At 39.6% G+C, this 15,972-nt stretch overlaps 1 long non-coding RNA gene across 1 annotated transcript; it reads right to left on the bottom strand.

The window, feature by feature from the left end:
* Positions 1-403: 403 nt before the first annotated feature.
* On the bottom strand, positions 404-15,677 carry LOC119876764. The gene is made up of 3 exons (XR_005366361.1): positions 15,328-15,677; positions 11,414-11,734; positions 404-503 (listed from the first exon to the last, which is right to left on the bottom strand). It is a non-coding gene; the product is annotated as an uncharacterized LOC119876764 (long non-coding RNA).
* Positions 15,678-15,972: the final 295 nt, after the last annotated feature.

Raw genomic sequence — 15,972 nt, 5'->3', positions numbered from 1 at the left:
TGAGTATGCTCTAGACAACCCAGATCTTTTCCCAGTGGTGCTCTTCTTAGCAAACATAAAAAAAACAAAACAAAACAAAAAATCATCCAGTACAGCATGTAAGGAAATGTATCTTTTTAAAGCCATTGAAATGTTTTAAAAGCAAGAACCACACCCCTACAGCACATTACAGTGCTTGCTATAGATTTCCTCCCTGCCTTTGGAAACTACCCAACTATTTTCATGTGGTGCTTTAGTAGTAGTTCTCCACCCCCATGATTGATGTGGTTTGAATGCTAAAGTTATAGTTCCCTTGTCATCCAAAGTGATTTCCCAAGATGATCTGTTTCCTTTCAAACTTCAGACATTTTAACCTATACTCTGACAACAGCCAAGGCAGTTCTTATGAAGATCAAATTAACTTACCATCAAGGATATGAAAAAAAAAAATCTGGATCCTGGTCAGTGTTCTTAGATGTTCCTGGACGTGACCGAAGATCTAAAACATGTTCTCACTGTAGTCACTACAGAAAACAAATTTTATTTCGTTAGATGTCCATTTTTTCCCAATAAAATTATTTAAGCTTCATTTTGACCATATGTATCAAACAAAGGGAGGGTTTAAGGAAATCATCCTCTGGATAATAGAAAAATGTTTCCCACTATTTCATCTTTGATGATCTGGATGGTTCAGGTAAAGAGCCCTGTTTTGGCCCGAATTGCTCGGGCAAGGCCGTGGTTGAACATACTCCCCGATCAATTGGGAGGGATGTCTTTCCAGTAGCAAATGTATTTCTGATATTCTCTTATCAATGTTTTCAACTAAAATTTGGAGACGAGGTTGCCATTCTATACAAAAAAGACCAGGAAAGAGAAAAGAATTCACAAAACTTCTGCTTTGTAAAGATGAAATAGAAATTTGTGGAACTGTTAGTAAGACTGGCCTCTGCCTCCATCCATCATCTATCTGCCTAGACCACACTTGCCAAATGGACTCCTCTGTGTGTAGCACCACCTCAGGAAATTGCTTAAATCAGATACCAGAACGTAAATGTTTGAGTCCAATCTTTTCATCTATATCCACAAATGATACAACATTCTGTTTTTACCACATGTTAGTACTTCTAGAATTCCTCCACTTTTTCATCATTCTTACTGGCTCTACTTTACTTGAGGCCACTATCATAATCTTGCTGGATTACGGGAAACCTTCTGCCTCACTTTCTCCAGCCTAATCACTTAGTAATGCTCCTACATCGTCCTCCTCCTCCTCCTCACACCCTATCCTCCAGCAAAGCTGACATACTGGCAAGTCCCAGCATATTATCACCCTCACTCTTAATCTCTGGGCTCTATGCATTCTGCTTCTTTTGTTCAGACCCTTCTCAGCCTCCCCTAACTACTGCCTGTTTTCTATGTTTTCTTCAAGGATGAATTCAATAATTAGTGTCTGTGACTTTTTCTACCACCACAAGTTTGATGGGCATCATCCCTCCTCTGTGTTCTTTCTGCCAAAAGAAAATTGAAAACAAACAAGATCAAATTTATCTTTTAACTAATGGTATGGTTTTAATGATAAAAATATGTTTTCCAATAGACTTTAGGAATTACTGAAAAATAATGAGCATTTCCTTCTTGGATCATATAGTTGTATTCCAGAGGCCAGGGTCACAGAGATGAACACAAAGGACAGAGCTCCTAATGCCATGGCACTTGATGAAAGGCAAGGTGGTGAATGGAATCTTGTGGCCTGCTTCAAACCAGGTCATTCTTTAAGCCACTTGATTTACAGATCTATTTATAAAAAGCACAGGTCTCCATAATTTGTCATCTTTTCCTTTACAATTTTGTAATTCACAAGAGAATGTGGATAATATAACTCATCAGAACTTCAGCATCTAGTTTTCTCTGTAAATACTCATCTCTACCATTGTTTTCCTCTCATCCAAAAGGTTTCAGAACTGATCTGTGTAATTACCATATAGCTTCAATGTATATGACTCAACCAGAACACTATTTTTCCTTTCCTGGTGTTTCTGTCATTACCTCAAATTTCAATCATCCAAAAACCGTGTGGACTAAAGTAGAGATAAATGAGTTTAGCAAATATGAGTTATTTTACCAAAAAGGAAAAGTAATTTGCTCTTCTAAATCCTCTGAGGTGTCTAAAAGTCAGTTAAGTCCTACACACCTCAGACACTACCCAAGCTGTGCCCTCTTCCAATTTTACTGACTGTCAGGTATCTCACATGCTTCCAGGCTTTCTGCCTTGCCTTAGGAAAGCACAACATTAGCTCATTCAAATTCATGAAAAAGACTGATTAATTTTAAATAGTATCTTGTTTCCATTTTTGTCAGGAGGAAGGCTTAACTACAAGTAAATAGTCTCAGAAGAAGCAAATTTGGAGTAAGAGAGCCTTCAAAACTCTTCAAACCTTAATTGTGTAAGCAAAAAGCACATTCTATCTCAGAGGGATAGAAAGATTAGTATAGCAACTGTCCTGTGTACTAAGTGCTCTATCATAAGGCATGAATTAATATTCTATATTCTTCTAGTATTGAAATCAATAAAGCTGATTTTATGGTAAGATGGAATTGACATATATATACTTAGTCATTAAATCATCACTACTTGTTTTTTTTTAAAGACTTTATTTATTTGTGAGAAACACACAGAGAGAGGCAGAGACACAGGCAGAGGGGAAGTAGGGTCCCCATGGGGAACCCCATGCAGGACTGGATCCCAGGACCCAGGGATCACACCCTGAGCCAAAAGCAGACATTCAAACATTGAGCCACTCAGGTGTCCCATAACTAATTATTTTTTTAATATTTCTTTGATTATAAAGGAACTTTAGAGTCTTGCAGGACATTAGGATTCTCATTAATGGGAAATTCATGAGGATATGAACTAAACTACACTTTTATTATCTAATACTAAAATTAAGAGTTGATTACTTAGTAATTCTCCTAAAGATATTAATTATTATTTGCCTTTGCTATACTCCCTTCTAACAGCTGGTGGAGAGCAGTGGCCTTGTTTTGTCCTCATGTAATCTCCATTCAGAACAGATGATTAAATTCATTGAGCTTGGATGAAATTAAGGTTTTTAGGACATTTGAGGAGTTCTTGATCATTATTTCTTATGTCATTTTCTGTCTTCTCTCCATACTCCCATTTTACATATGTTGTTGCATTTCATGGTGTCCCACATTTCTCTGAAATTCTGCTCATTTTTCTTCATTGGTTTTCCTCCCTGTTCATTAGGTTGCATAATACCTAATGATTCCATTTTAGTTCACTAATTCTTTATCCTGCCAGTTCAAATCTGCTGTAGAGTCCCTCTAGTGTAATTCTCATTTCAGTTATTTCACTTTTCAGGAAAAAAAACCCCATAATTAAAAAAAAAAAAAAACCCATAATTTCCATTCAGTTCTTTTTATAATTTCAATCTCTTTATTGATATTCTCTATTTGATGAGACACTGTCAACTTATCTTCCTGTATTTCTTTAAGCCCAGTTTCCTTTGGTTTCTTGAACGTATTTATAATGGCTACATTAAGCCCTTTATCTATTGAATCTGACATCCGGTTGCTCTCTGAGGTAGTCCTTGCTGTCTGCTTTCTTCCTCCATAGATTTTCCTTTCTTTGTACCATGATTTTTGGTTGGAAACTAGATATTTTAGGTATTATACTATAGCAAGTCTAGGTACTGCTTCTCTAGCCCTCCACATCAGGGTTTGCTATTGTTTTCTCAGTGTTTTTTGTTTGTTTGTTTGTTTAGTGATTGGCTGGATTAGCTGAGTGAAATCTATTTTCTCTCCTCAGTGTGAAACTGATAATGTTGCCAACCTAAAGGGAGCAGGCTTGAGTCACTCTGGGATGACAGTGATTTTGGCGGGGCTCTCTTTGAACATCTCTTTCCCTAAACACAACCAGCTGTTAAACCTAACTAGTTGCCAGCTGACTGTTCTATTATTTTCAACAATGCTCTGAGGGCATAAATTGCTCCACAGACTGATCCAATTGCATTCAGGATCCTTTATTAATTTTTGAGGTCAGTGTTTCAGATTTGTCCTGACCCTAGAAGGTTACTGTTTTACTCCGGTAAAGTAGCTGGCTGATAGTTTATCTTCTCTCTCTAATGAATCTGTAAGTCTCCTCTAAATTGCTTTTCACTGTGGCCTCTATTGTTTCTAAGAGTGCCCTTAGGCTTGAATTTTCTCACACTCTTTTGCAAATGAAGTCAGGTTCCTTTAGGAAGTGTTTCCATTGCTGTGTTTTACAACCTGCCTTTATCCCTGGCCAAACTTTCTGTTCCCCTCTGAAGCTCAAGGTGGGGAAAGTGACACACAGTCTTTCCCGTGTAACACTCTTGCTTTCAGATCTGGTGCATTTGCCAGGTAGGTAGGGATTGAGGACAGTAGGCTCAGGTCTCAGCTGGCCACTCATCACATGGAGTTCTGTCTTATAAGTGAGGCAAGAGTGATAGGGCTCCAGTACTCACTGCATCCATGCTAGAGCTTCTGTACAATGAGAGGTGACTGGAGGGAAAAAAAGACTTCCTAACTCTTGGCTATCAGAATTTAGCCTTTGTAACATGTGATTATGAGCAGGATGAGAAATGCTGACATCCTGCCTCTCTCAAGAAGACACCAGAGCCTTGAATTGGCAGCTGGAGGAGGAGAAAGCCCTGTGTTCTTGGCTGCACCCATCTGGAGTGCAGTTTCTACCATGCTCAGCTGGGATTGGTGTGATGATGGAGTATCCTATGATTCAAATGCTACATATTTTTGCTATTCTTACTGAGTTTTAGCAGGCTTTCAGAATACCTTTTTCTCTCTATGCCCTTAGGGCCATTTCCAGAAAATTTAAATGGTTACGGTTTTAAACCACAATTTTTCCAAGTTTTGCTGGGGAGTTGGCCCATGGAGCTTTTCACATTGCCATGCCAGGAGAGGAGCTTCCATATGCATCCAGCACTGGTAAATGAATGAATCTAGCCCAGATAACTGGACTCAAAATCATCATCCAATCAGACTCCTCTCACGAATTTGGAATTGGGCGGTCAAGAACTCTAGCAATTACTAGGAAGGGCTGATGCCAAAATACTACATTACACAGAAAAATCTAAATTGGAGGTCTTTCTCAGAATAATGATTATTACCAGAGGCAAATTTTATCTCAGTGACCTGTCTTCAGGGCAGGGCAAACAACTAATTACCCAACATCTATTTGTTTTCTTATTGTCCTGTGAATTGCATCCCTTCCCTTCAAAGTTCCAGACCGATACCCCTTCTCCTTCATTCAAGATGACAGACATATCTCATTTTGTCTTTAGAATTTTTGTCTCTGTGTGGATTCCCCATCCATGCACTATTAAATTCAACTTTCTTCTGTGATTCTGTCTCATGGCAATTTGATTCTTTGTCCAGCTAGAAGGACCTTCAAGGGGACAGGAATCTTGCTCCCTGACACCAGCAATCAAATAAGACTAAAGAAAATAAGAATTCTCTATATAATAAAAAAAGCCCCAGAGGTTTTCTTTTTCTCTGCTCTCTTTCTTACTTGTCTCTGCATACATTGTAGTAGAATAAAATCATAAAGGTCCTAAGGGTAACATTATTAGGGAATGCCTATTCTGGAAAAGTTATAGTTCAGATAGGCTGGAAAACTTTCTGATAAAAAAAAAACCCTAGGAATTCTGGGTTTATATACTTATTTTCTGTATAGATTCTTTTTTTTTTATTATTGTGGTAACATATAAAATTTACTATTTTAACCATTTTGGATTGTACAGTTCAGTGGCATTAATTATATTCACATTGTTGGGAAACCACCCCCACCATCCATCTCCAGAACTTTTGTATCTTCCAAAGTTGAAACTTCATATCCATTAAACTACAACTCCTCATTCTCCCCATCCAGTCCTTTACAACCACCATTCTGTTTTCCATCTCTGTGAATTTGACTACTCTAGGCACCTCAGACAAGTGGAATCATTCAATATCTGTCCTTTTCTTTCTGACTTCTTTCACTTAGTAGATTGTCTTCAAGGTTGATTCATGTTATAACATGTTATAATGTTTTCCTTTTTAAAATATTTTATTTATTTATTCATGAGACATACAGAGAGAGAGAGAGAGAGAGAGAGAGAGAGAGAGAGAGAGAGGTAGAGGGAGAAACAGGCTCCACGCAGGGAGCCCGACATGGGACTCGATCTCGGGTCTCCAGGATCATGCCCTGGGCTGAAGGCGGTGCTAAACTGCTGAGCTACCCAGGGCTGCCCAATGTTTTTCCTTTTTTAAGGCTGAAAATATTACTTTGTCTGTACATAACACATTTCATTTATTCAATCTGTGGGCACTTCATTTGCTTCCACCTTTTGGTTTTTGTGGATAATGTTGCTATGAATGTTGGTATACAAGTTCCTGCTTTCAGTTATTTGAGGTATATACCCACAAGTGCAATTGGTGAATCACATAGTGATTCCAACTTTAATTCTTTGAGGAACTGCCATATTGTTTCCCATAATGACTGCACCATTCTTATTTCCTACCAGCAATAGGCATGGGCTCTAGTTTCTCCACAACCTCATCAACATTTGTTATTCTCTGTTTTATTTTTTCTTTTTATAATGGGAAAATGTAACAAACATACTTTTAAGTCCATATCTGAGCACTGAGGAAGAAATACAAAGAAAGTGAAAGCCAAAAGAAAAAGAAAAGAAAGAAAGTGAAAACCAAGGTGGTAAACTATGGAAGAGGCTTATGCTTTTAACTGTTATCAGGGCACATGGGACAAATGTTGAGACTGGACAAAGTAAAGGACTGAATGAAGTGCCTACCTAAAATCAGGGCCATGAAAGAGCTACATTCTTTGTTGAAGAATGCTCTGGGTGGGGAATAACCTACCAGTTCATGGAGATGAGCAGAGAAACCTTGTCCATTTTAGCCTGGGGTAGAAAGTATAAAGATTGAGTAGAAAGATCTCTGAGAATTTGCAACCAGAAGTGTGCCTTCAAGCAGATTTTGAATCAAATATATCCTGTGTGGTCCTGGAATACAGAAGCTAGCATATCAACATGAAGTTTTCAGTTCATCCTGTCTATTAATGCCTATGGCTAAAGAAAGTGTAAATAACTTGAGATTCACAGTGTCAACCCAGTCCCCAGAAGATCTAAAACTAAGCTTCGCCACTCCTTTCCAACATAAGCATAAGACATGAGAGAATACAAACTATCACAACCAAGTCATTAAGCATATTAAACAGCACATTACACTCCAAAGTAGACCACAGAAGCATTAATAAAATAATAACATTAAAATGTTATCTGTTTAGAGAAATAAAAATTATAAAAATAAAATAATGGGACACGATATTTTCAAAAATATCTGAGGTTAATTTGAACAGAAATTTAAAAAATTTCTACAAAATGAAAAAAACATAAAGTCACTGAAATTAAAAACAAACCACCTATGGAATTATTCATATATAACATCAGACACAACCAAGGAAAGCATTAGCGAGCTAAATCATAGTTCTAAAGTGATTGTCTATAACGCAGTATATATAGTAAGTGGAAAACACACAAAAAGTAATGAAGAGATGTTGTGGAAAGAATGAGAAAGGCCAATATGCCTCTTATGAGAGTTTCAAGAAGAAATATAGATAATAAATGAAAAGCAATACTGAAAGATAATGGCTGGGAACTTTCCAGAGTGACAGGAGACATGGGTCCTCAGATTCACAACATATACTAAACCACAAGCAAAATACTTAAGACCAGATTCACACCTAAACACTATGTAATTAAACCAGAGTATTTATATAGCTATAATAATAACTAGATAGAAAGGATAGCTGGCTTAGAGGGCAAAAACAAAACAAAACTTGAAAACATAAGTAAGGAAAATAAGAGCCTTGAAGTGCAAGGGTAAATAATCATCAGCCAAGTTTTTTTTTTAAAAGATTGATTATATTTATTTGAGAGATAGAGAGAGAGAGAGAGAGGGAGCATGCATGGGGGGAGGGGCAGAGGGAGAGAATCTCAAGCCGACTCCAGGCTGAGCACAGAACTGGATGTGGGGCTTAATCTCACAACCCTGAGCCAAAATCAAGAGATGGCACTCAACAGACTGAGCCACCCAAGTGCCCCTGTGAACAAAGATTTTTAGAGCTGGTCCCAAAACACTACCTTTCAAGAACAAGGGTAAAATGGTCCCATACTCAAAAGAACAATATTGAGGAACTTTTTCACCAAAAGGCTGTCACTTAGAAATCCCAATTTCTCCAAGAAAGGAAGAACTGAGGCAAAAGAAGTAATGCTGAGCAAAGGAATTGATAAATTTGTGGTTATATTTACAGAAGCAATAATTGTATTAACTCTAAGAAAAATAATAGAGAAATTGGTCCAGGAGCAAACTTGATGGAGAAAATTTTCAGAGTTAAATATTTTGAGTTATTGTTCGGGTATAGTAAAGGTAATGATTAACTTTTGCATTTCTTAATTATTTATAAGTAACATTTTAAGAACGACCATAAAAAAGAGAATGAGAATATTATTGCTTCTAAGCTAATAAAGGATAGTATAAGAATAAGGAAATCTTTATCAATCCAAACAGAATTTAAAAAGGAAAAAAAGTATTAAGTATAGAAAGAGCAGGGCAGATGGAAAACACCAAGTGTGAGAGTAGAAATAAAAATAAATGTAATTGAGCTAAATTCAATATATATCAATTCAAGAACTAGACTCAAGACATAACAGTACTTAAGGTTAAATGTTAAAAAAAAAAAAAAAAAAAGCACGCACATAACGAGTAAACAGAAGCTCCCATAGCTTTTTAAATTGATGCTAAGCTAAGAGGAAGCTACATTTGTCATGTCTTTGACAGGTGGTGGGTACATGGTATTACCTTTCTAACTTTTTGTAGTGGCTGAAATACTTCCTGATAATAACAAAAAGTGATAAAGGAAATGGCCCAGGGCTCAGAACTAGGCAACAGTCCAAAGGCATCTAGAGAATCTCCAGTAGCCAATTAATACAATGAGGATTTGGCCTCTAGTACTGAAAACGTCACTGGCATTTTTGTATGATAAGGTGCTAAGAAATGCTATCCATTATGACCTATGAATCAGTAACAAAAGAAGCACAGGACTGTCATTTTGGCAAAGACCTAAGGGACAAAAGGCTGAGCTTGCTTTTGTCTCCCTAGGTACATCAGATTTTACCTTAGTTGCACAAAGATCAGGTTTCCCATCTTGTGGTTAGCTGTTAGGATTAACTATGAGGAACCCAGGTAGCCACTGTGGACTTCCTTGCTACCTGAGACAAACCTTCAGAAAAGAAAGCACGGCCCTACTTTGGCAAGCGTTTCTAATTTTATGTCAACAAGAAAGGACAGAACGCATGCACGCACCTGTATAGACACACACACATACACACGCACGCAGTTTCCTGCAGATGCTGAGAGATTTCAGGGCAAAGAAGGGGCAGCCAGAACAAAGGGGTAAGGTAATAAAGATGGCTCGAGTGCCATGAAAGGAAAAAAACCCAGCTTTCCATTAGAGAGTGAAGGTGGAGGGTAGGAGGAGAGAGAGAGAGAAAGGGAGAGAGGGAGGGGGTGGGGGAGAGAAGGGAGATAGGGAGGGAGGGCAAGAGAGAAAAAAAGGAAGAGGAGGAAAGAGAGAAGGGAAGAGGAGAGAGAAGAGGAGAGAGAACAAAGAGGATGAGCCAAATGTCAGCCTCTTTCGGAAGTCCATAGAGGAACGCTGCTATATCTTCACAAGTGAGACGAAACCAAAACAACTAGATTTTTGCAAAGAAGTGGGCAGTAGCATGATCTAAACTGTGCCAAGCCAGGACAAAACCACATAAACGAACAAAATAAGCTTAGTGATGATATTCTATAGGGCGTGTCTTCCCTAGGGAACATTGCACACATTATCCTCCCCACCCCCCCGCTGCTTTTCCTTACATGATAGTAATATAGTAATATTACTATGAGCTAAGATTTTATATACATACTAATCGGATATATGAAAATTAAGTGTACTGATATAAATAAATTGATAAACTAATCAAACTCTCACAGCAACCCTAAGAAGTGGGAATGTTTTGTGCCCATTTTACAAATGGGGTAACCAAAGCAGAGAGAGCTTAAATACCTTGTCTGAGGCCACATAGTCGACAGAAGGTAAAGCAGGGTTCTGAATCTAACTAGTCTGGTTTAAAGTCTATCTTTTAATCTGAATGATGACTGCCTCTAGACTTCGGGAAGGCGGATGTAGGCATGCCTGTACGGGCAAGCAGGGCTATGCGCTGGGACGCTGAGATCATTCTCCACTCTCTGAGCAGCGTCCCTGTGGATCCGAGGAGCCATAAGTCTGAGTAGGGGAAGGAGGCAACAGTTGCACATTGCTCCTGCTCCATGCTTTCTCCACTTCAGAGCATGGTTGCAAATGAACAGAGCAATGGATGACTACAGCGCTCCACTCAGTGACAGATCTGGTCTGATGCTTGCTCAGTCCAGCCCTCTGTTGAGTGATTGCAAGGGAGTGGAAAAAAGGTCAGAGCACTGCAACTTATGGGCTCTTTCCAAGACAGCCACTCACTACTTCTAAAAATCTTGGGCCCTGGTGGTCTCCCTCTTCATTAGCACCGTAAACTTGCTCAGAGAGCACTTTAGTAAGTGTGCACGGTGCCGCACTTCAGTGGAGCTCTCATTTGTTCCTTATTATGTGTGGTTCCAAGTTCCATTCAGATTCCCCCCCCTTCCCCCCCCCCATAGAAGTCCCTGTCGCCTCATGGGTCTATTGCTCTCTCCACTATACCTCACCAGTGGGCACGATGAAACACCAAGGAGCCTGTTCTCAGATGTCAAGACATTCTTATCTCAGAGAGAGCCCAGCAACTCCACCTGGGACCCCTGTGGGCTAAAGACTGGAGCCCTTTTTACCCTGTTAGAGAAGGAGCAGCAGGCAGCCCTGAAGATACACCATAGTGGCTGACAAAAATTAAGTGTTTTTATTTGACTTGAGAGAGTCTCTGGGCAATTTTGCAGGAGTTCTTTTGTCCTGGTTGTTTTTCTTAGATTAAAATTTTCACCAGCATTCCAAGGGCATACACTCACTCATGCACAGGGGCCCAGTAATGAGCGGGAGCGCCACTTCGGAGTCAAACCCTGCCAAGTCTAATACTAAAAGTAGGTGAATGAGATTTGACTGCCTCCTAAATTGAACGTCTGTGGAATTTCTTGGACCTGAAACAGAGCCCAGAACAAGGTCTGTATAGTAACATTCACTAGGTGTCAGTGTTTGACAAACTGTCTTGCCAGCATCATTAGTAAAATGTTCATTTTGGCACAAATTGTCTATGGAAAATGCAATTAGGAAAAAGTTGTGCAAATAGCAATTAGAAACTGAATAGCTCACCTTATTCCTTTTATTCAGATTACCCTTGGCTACTACACTGAAATAAAGCCCTGCTGGAAATAGCTCGCAGACGGTCACAGTAGCCTCCGAAGCTCATCATCTTATACAGGGAATGAGAAGAACAGGCAAAGAGTCTCTTCAGTGCTTTTCTGCTTCCTCCTCCTGCCACTTTCTTCCCTTTTTCTGGACACTGTCTTGTCATTGCAGTGGCCATTAAGCTCAGGCCTCCTTCCTCGGCTGTAGGCTAGTCCCAATAGAAGGGAGGAGAAGTCCTTCCAAAGAGGGGCATTTTGACAGATTTCAGCCTTGACAAACATTGCACTGCTTTGAAAAAAAGAGGAATTATTTCTGCACCATTTGTGATTGGAAAAGTACCAAAAGAAACGCATTTTGTACCTTCATGCAGTTCATTCAATCATCAGCAACGTACTGAACACTTGCAATGTGCCAGACACTGTTCTGGGTGCAACAGAAATAATAGCAATTATCCCTGACTTCACAGAAGTCATCACTGAATAGGTGACACAGGAACAAGAAATTGGAAGGGAGGACTAAAGTTGCTAACAGGAAATGGTGCCTCCGGCAGACATGACTGCAAATGCAAAGGTCCTGAGGATGAACGTCCCTAGCAAGCTCAAGAAAGAAGCCGGGGGGGGGGGGGGGGGGGGGGGGCGGGGGGGGGGGGGGGGGGAGATCCCTGGGTGGCGCAGTGGTTTGGCGCCTGCCTTTGGCCCAGGGCGCGATCCTGGAGACCCGGGATCGAGTCCCACGTCGGGCTCCCGGTGCTTGGAGCCTGCTTCTCCCTCTGCCTGTGTCTCTGCCTCTCTCTCTCTCTGTGACTATCATAAAAATAAATAAATAAAGAAAGAAAGAAAGAAAGAAAGAAAGAAAGAAAGAAAGAAAGAAAGAAAGAAAGAAGCCAGGGCTGTGTGGCTGGAGCAGAGCAGGAACTGAGATCAGAAAAGTGAAGGAAGTAGAAGCCCTTTAGGCTGTTGTAAGAAAGAACATTTTCTCTGGAGAACCGTTGACATGTTCTGAGTAGAGAAGTGATATGATCTGATAGAGGTTTAAAAGATGACCCTGTCGAGGACACTGTCTAGAGGTCAGGGTGCAAAGGTGGAAGCAGAGAGACACATTAGGAGGCTGTTACAATAACTCAGGTAAGGCCATGATGTGGAGGAGCTAAGAAATAAAAATAAAAAGATTCAAGATACATTTTGAATGCATAACTTAGAAGGACTTCCTAGTGGATTGTTTGTGGGGTGTGGGAAGACAGAAGGGTCAAGAATGCTTCAAAAGATTCTGACTTGGGAAACTGGCCTTGTCATTTCTTGACAATGACAGGAAAGGGAGGCAGGGACTAGGGAGTAGGGGCAAAGACAGCCATTTAGTTTGGGACTTGCCTCTTAGATCCCCAAAAGAAGGTAAAGAGTAGGCAACAAGCTACACAGGTGTGGAATTCAGGGAAACGGTCCAGGCTGGGCATACAAATATGGGAATTGTCAGTATATGGATGGAATTTCAAGGTGTGAGAGGGGCAAAACAGAAGGGAAGCGAGTATAGACAGAGAAGGGACAGTTGTGAGGACTGGTTCTGGGACACTTCACCACTTAGGGGTTGGGGTCATGGGAATGGATCAGTAGCAGATAACTGAGAATGAATGGCTAGAGAGGCAGGAACAAGACCTGGAGTATGTGGGGTCTTGGAAACCAAGAGAAAAGAGTGCTCAGGGAGGAGGCAGTGATCAACTGTAAAAAGGTGAAGTGACCAAGAGAGGTTGGGAGCGGTGTTTCCAGACCCTACATTAAGTGTCTTCTAGGATAGCCCTTTTGTCATGTTTGCAGTCCACATCTAGTAGCTCTATGAGACACTGCTGATATTTGGAAATAACAATATCTTTATTTTGCTTAATGTTGCTTCCTTCCTGATTATAAAACTTCAGCCACTTTTACCTGTCATCTTAGCCATACTTACATGCTTAAGATACATGCTTATCACACGTGCACACACACATGTACACAGACACTGAGTTAGCTCTGGGAATCCCCAGGAGTTGGCTCACTTGTGCTTACCGAGAAGTCCCAAGAGTCACCACAGGGTGTCTTCTGTCTTCCTTGGGAGGTCTGCTACTACATGCAATCCCATACATACAGATCGATATGCAATGTGTTAAGAGCCCTCAAGGTATTAGAGATCTAACTTAATAAAAGAGGAAGGGGATGCAATATTATGGTTATACATCCAATTTCAATTGATAATTAATTCATGACTTTACTACTTCTTCAAAAATATGCTAAGCTAAACTGTTTTGTTTGCTTGTTCACTGCCTTCTCTTCCTCCTCCTCCTCCTTCTTCTTTTGTATGTGACCAAATTTCAAGAAAATTTTCTTAAAAGATTACGATAAAGATATAAGCAATTTAATTGGGTTTGAAGGAAATGTAGTACAGCAGTCAACCTAAAAGAGCTCTCGATGGTCAAAAATGGAACAATTTGAACAAGAAAATAAATACCTATAGTATTGGAGTATAACCCACAGAGTAAAATAAATGTCCATGAGGCCACACTAATACAAATCAACAATGGAATAGATAAGTCAATGCTGTTTTTATGTGTTATGTAAGGAGTATTGAGAAATAAATCTTCTTCTTGCCTTTTTCATCCAACATTTTATTTGGACGATCTAACTGTAGCATTATATATATTTTGGCTCACTGTTACTAAGTAATGCCTGGTGTTCTACCTATGTACTTAAACCTTGCCTTAGAGATAAATACCTAGATTTCCTTCCACTTTCCAACTATACTGTACAAACATCCCTAAACATGACTACTTCTATAGAGTTATACAAAAATACTTCTCTGGGATCAGTATCCAGCAGCAGGCTGCCTAGGTCATAGAAAAAATGCATACTTGATTTTACTAAAGACTTCCGAATTGCTTTCCAGAATGAGCACACCAGGTTATACTTTCATATGTACCACACAAGCTTCCCATCCCTTCACATTTTTGCCAGTACTTGATGCTACCCATCTGTCTGATATTGCAATTCTGATGGGTATTGTATCAGTTTCCACTGATGTTGTGACAAATTAGCAGAAATGGAATGGCATAAAACAACTTCAATTTATCTTATGATTCGAAAGATCAGAAATGCAAATTTAGTCTCACTGGGCTAAAAGCAAGGTGTCAGCAGGGCTCCATTCCCTTCTGGAGACTTAAAGAAGGAATCCGTTTTCTTGTCTTTTCCTATTTATGGAGGCTGTTGGCATTTCTTGGATCAGGGACCTTTTTCCATTTTCAAAATCGGTAACGTATTATCTACAAATTTCCCTCTCACTTGGCCTTCCCTGCTTTCTGCTTATAAAGATCCTTGGAATTAAATGAGGGCCATCCAGGTAACTCAGGATAGTCTCCCCATCTCAGGAGTCCTGTGGCTATGTAAGGCAACAGAAAGCCCATTATTCTGTTAACTATAAAAGTAAAGTTTGGGTTTTTTTGTTTTGTTTTTTGTTTTTTGTTTTTACAAGCCTCAAGAGAGTGGCAAAAACATCTCTCTCTCTCTCTCTCTCTCTCTCTCTCTCTCTCTCACACACACACACACGCACACACACGTACACGCACTGTCGGTTCTCTTTCTCTGAAGAACCCTAATACCTGTGCTTTTATTTTTATTTATTTTCAGGCCACAAGGCAATACTTAAGGGTCTACGTAATGTTAGGCAAAAGGATGGTTTCTGGATTTTTTCTTAGATACAACCACTTCATATCCATATGAAGCATATCCACTTCAGCTGGGGACATTCACATGGAATCAGAATCCAGGTTCTGTTTCATCATGCTGTTTTCTTACACAAGACCCGGTAAACACTAACTTCCTGGATTGTGAAAGGCGAGGTTAAATGACTGTTCTTACCTCTTGTGAGATTCTTCTGGCAGCCAAGGCACCAACTTGGGGTTCCAGGTTGCAGATTCAATCTGTTCCATATGAATGATACTTTGGCTGCATTGCACTGCCTCAAGCCAATCTTTCAATCATTTTATTCTCTAATCCAGTTTGTTTGGCCGTACCTGGCTAATTTGCCTTCTAATTTCCATATCAGCAGCCAATTATGTGGATTGCTCCACTTTAGCCAAAAGATTTAAGTCAATTTATAGCTTTAAAGGTAACCAAAGCCAAATCAAATCACAACTGAGGCTCATGGTTAAATTTCAACATTTGAAGGGTTGTTAAAAAAAAAAAAGCACAGAGCCCTTTTGACAGATGGAAACAAGGCAATGACTAAAAACAGAGCAGAGAGTGTACTGATGATTTTTTTTTTAAAAAGCCAAATTGTCTAAGAAATGTTTCTAAATTGAGTGCTTTAAATAGAAAACAATCTATCAAGCCAATCGAGGGATTGCGAATGTTGCCAACTTCTTGTCATTTTCACCAACTGAGAACCAACAGATTAAATTAGGAAGACTATATAAATATTGTAACTTCATGGATATTAAAAATAGACTTGAGAGAAATGACTATAAGGTTGATTTTGAAGTCAGATTGAATGAGACACTGGAT

The sequence above is a fragment of the Canis lupus genome, chromosome 11 (assembly GCF_011100685.1).
Source record: "Canis lupus familiaris isolate Mischka breed German Shepherd chromosome 11, alternate assembly UU_Cfam_GSD_1.0, whole genome shotgun sequence".
Lineage (NCBI taxonomy): Eukaryota > Metazoa > Chordata > Mammalia > Carnivora > Canidae > Canis > Canis lupus.
The sequence above is the reverse complement of the archived record's forward strand: the minus strand, read 5'-3'. Positions and strand labels throughout refer to the sequence as shown.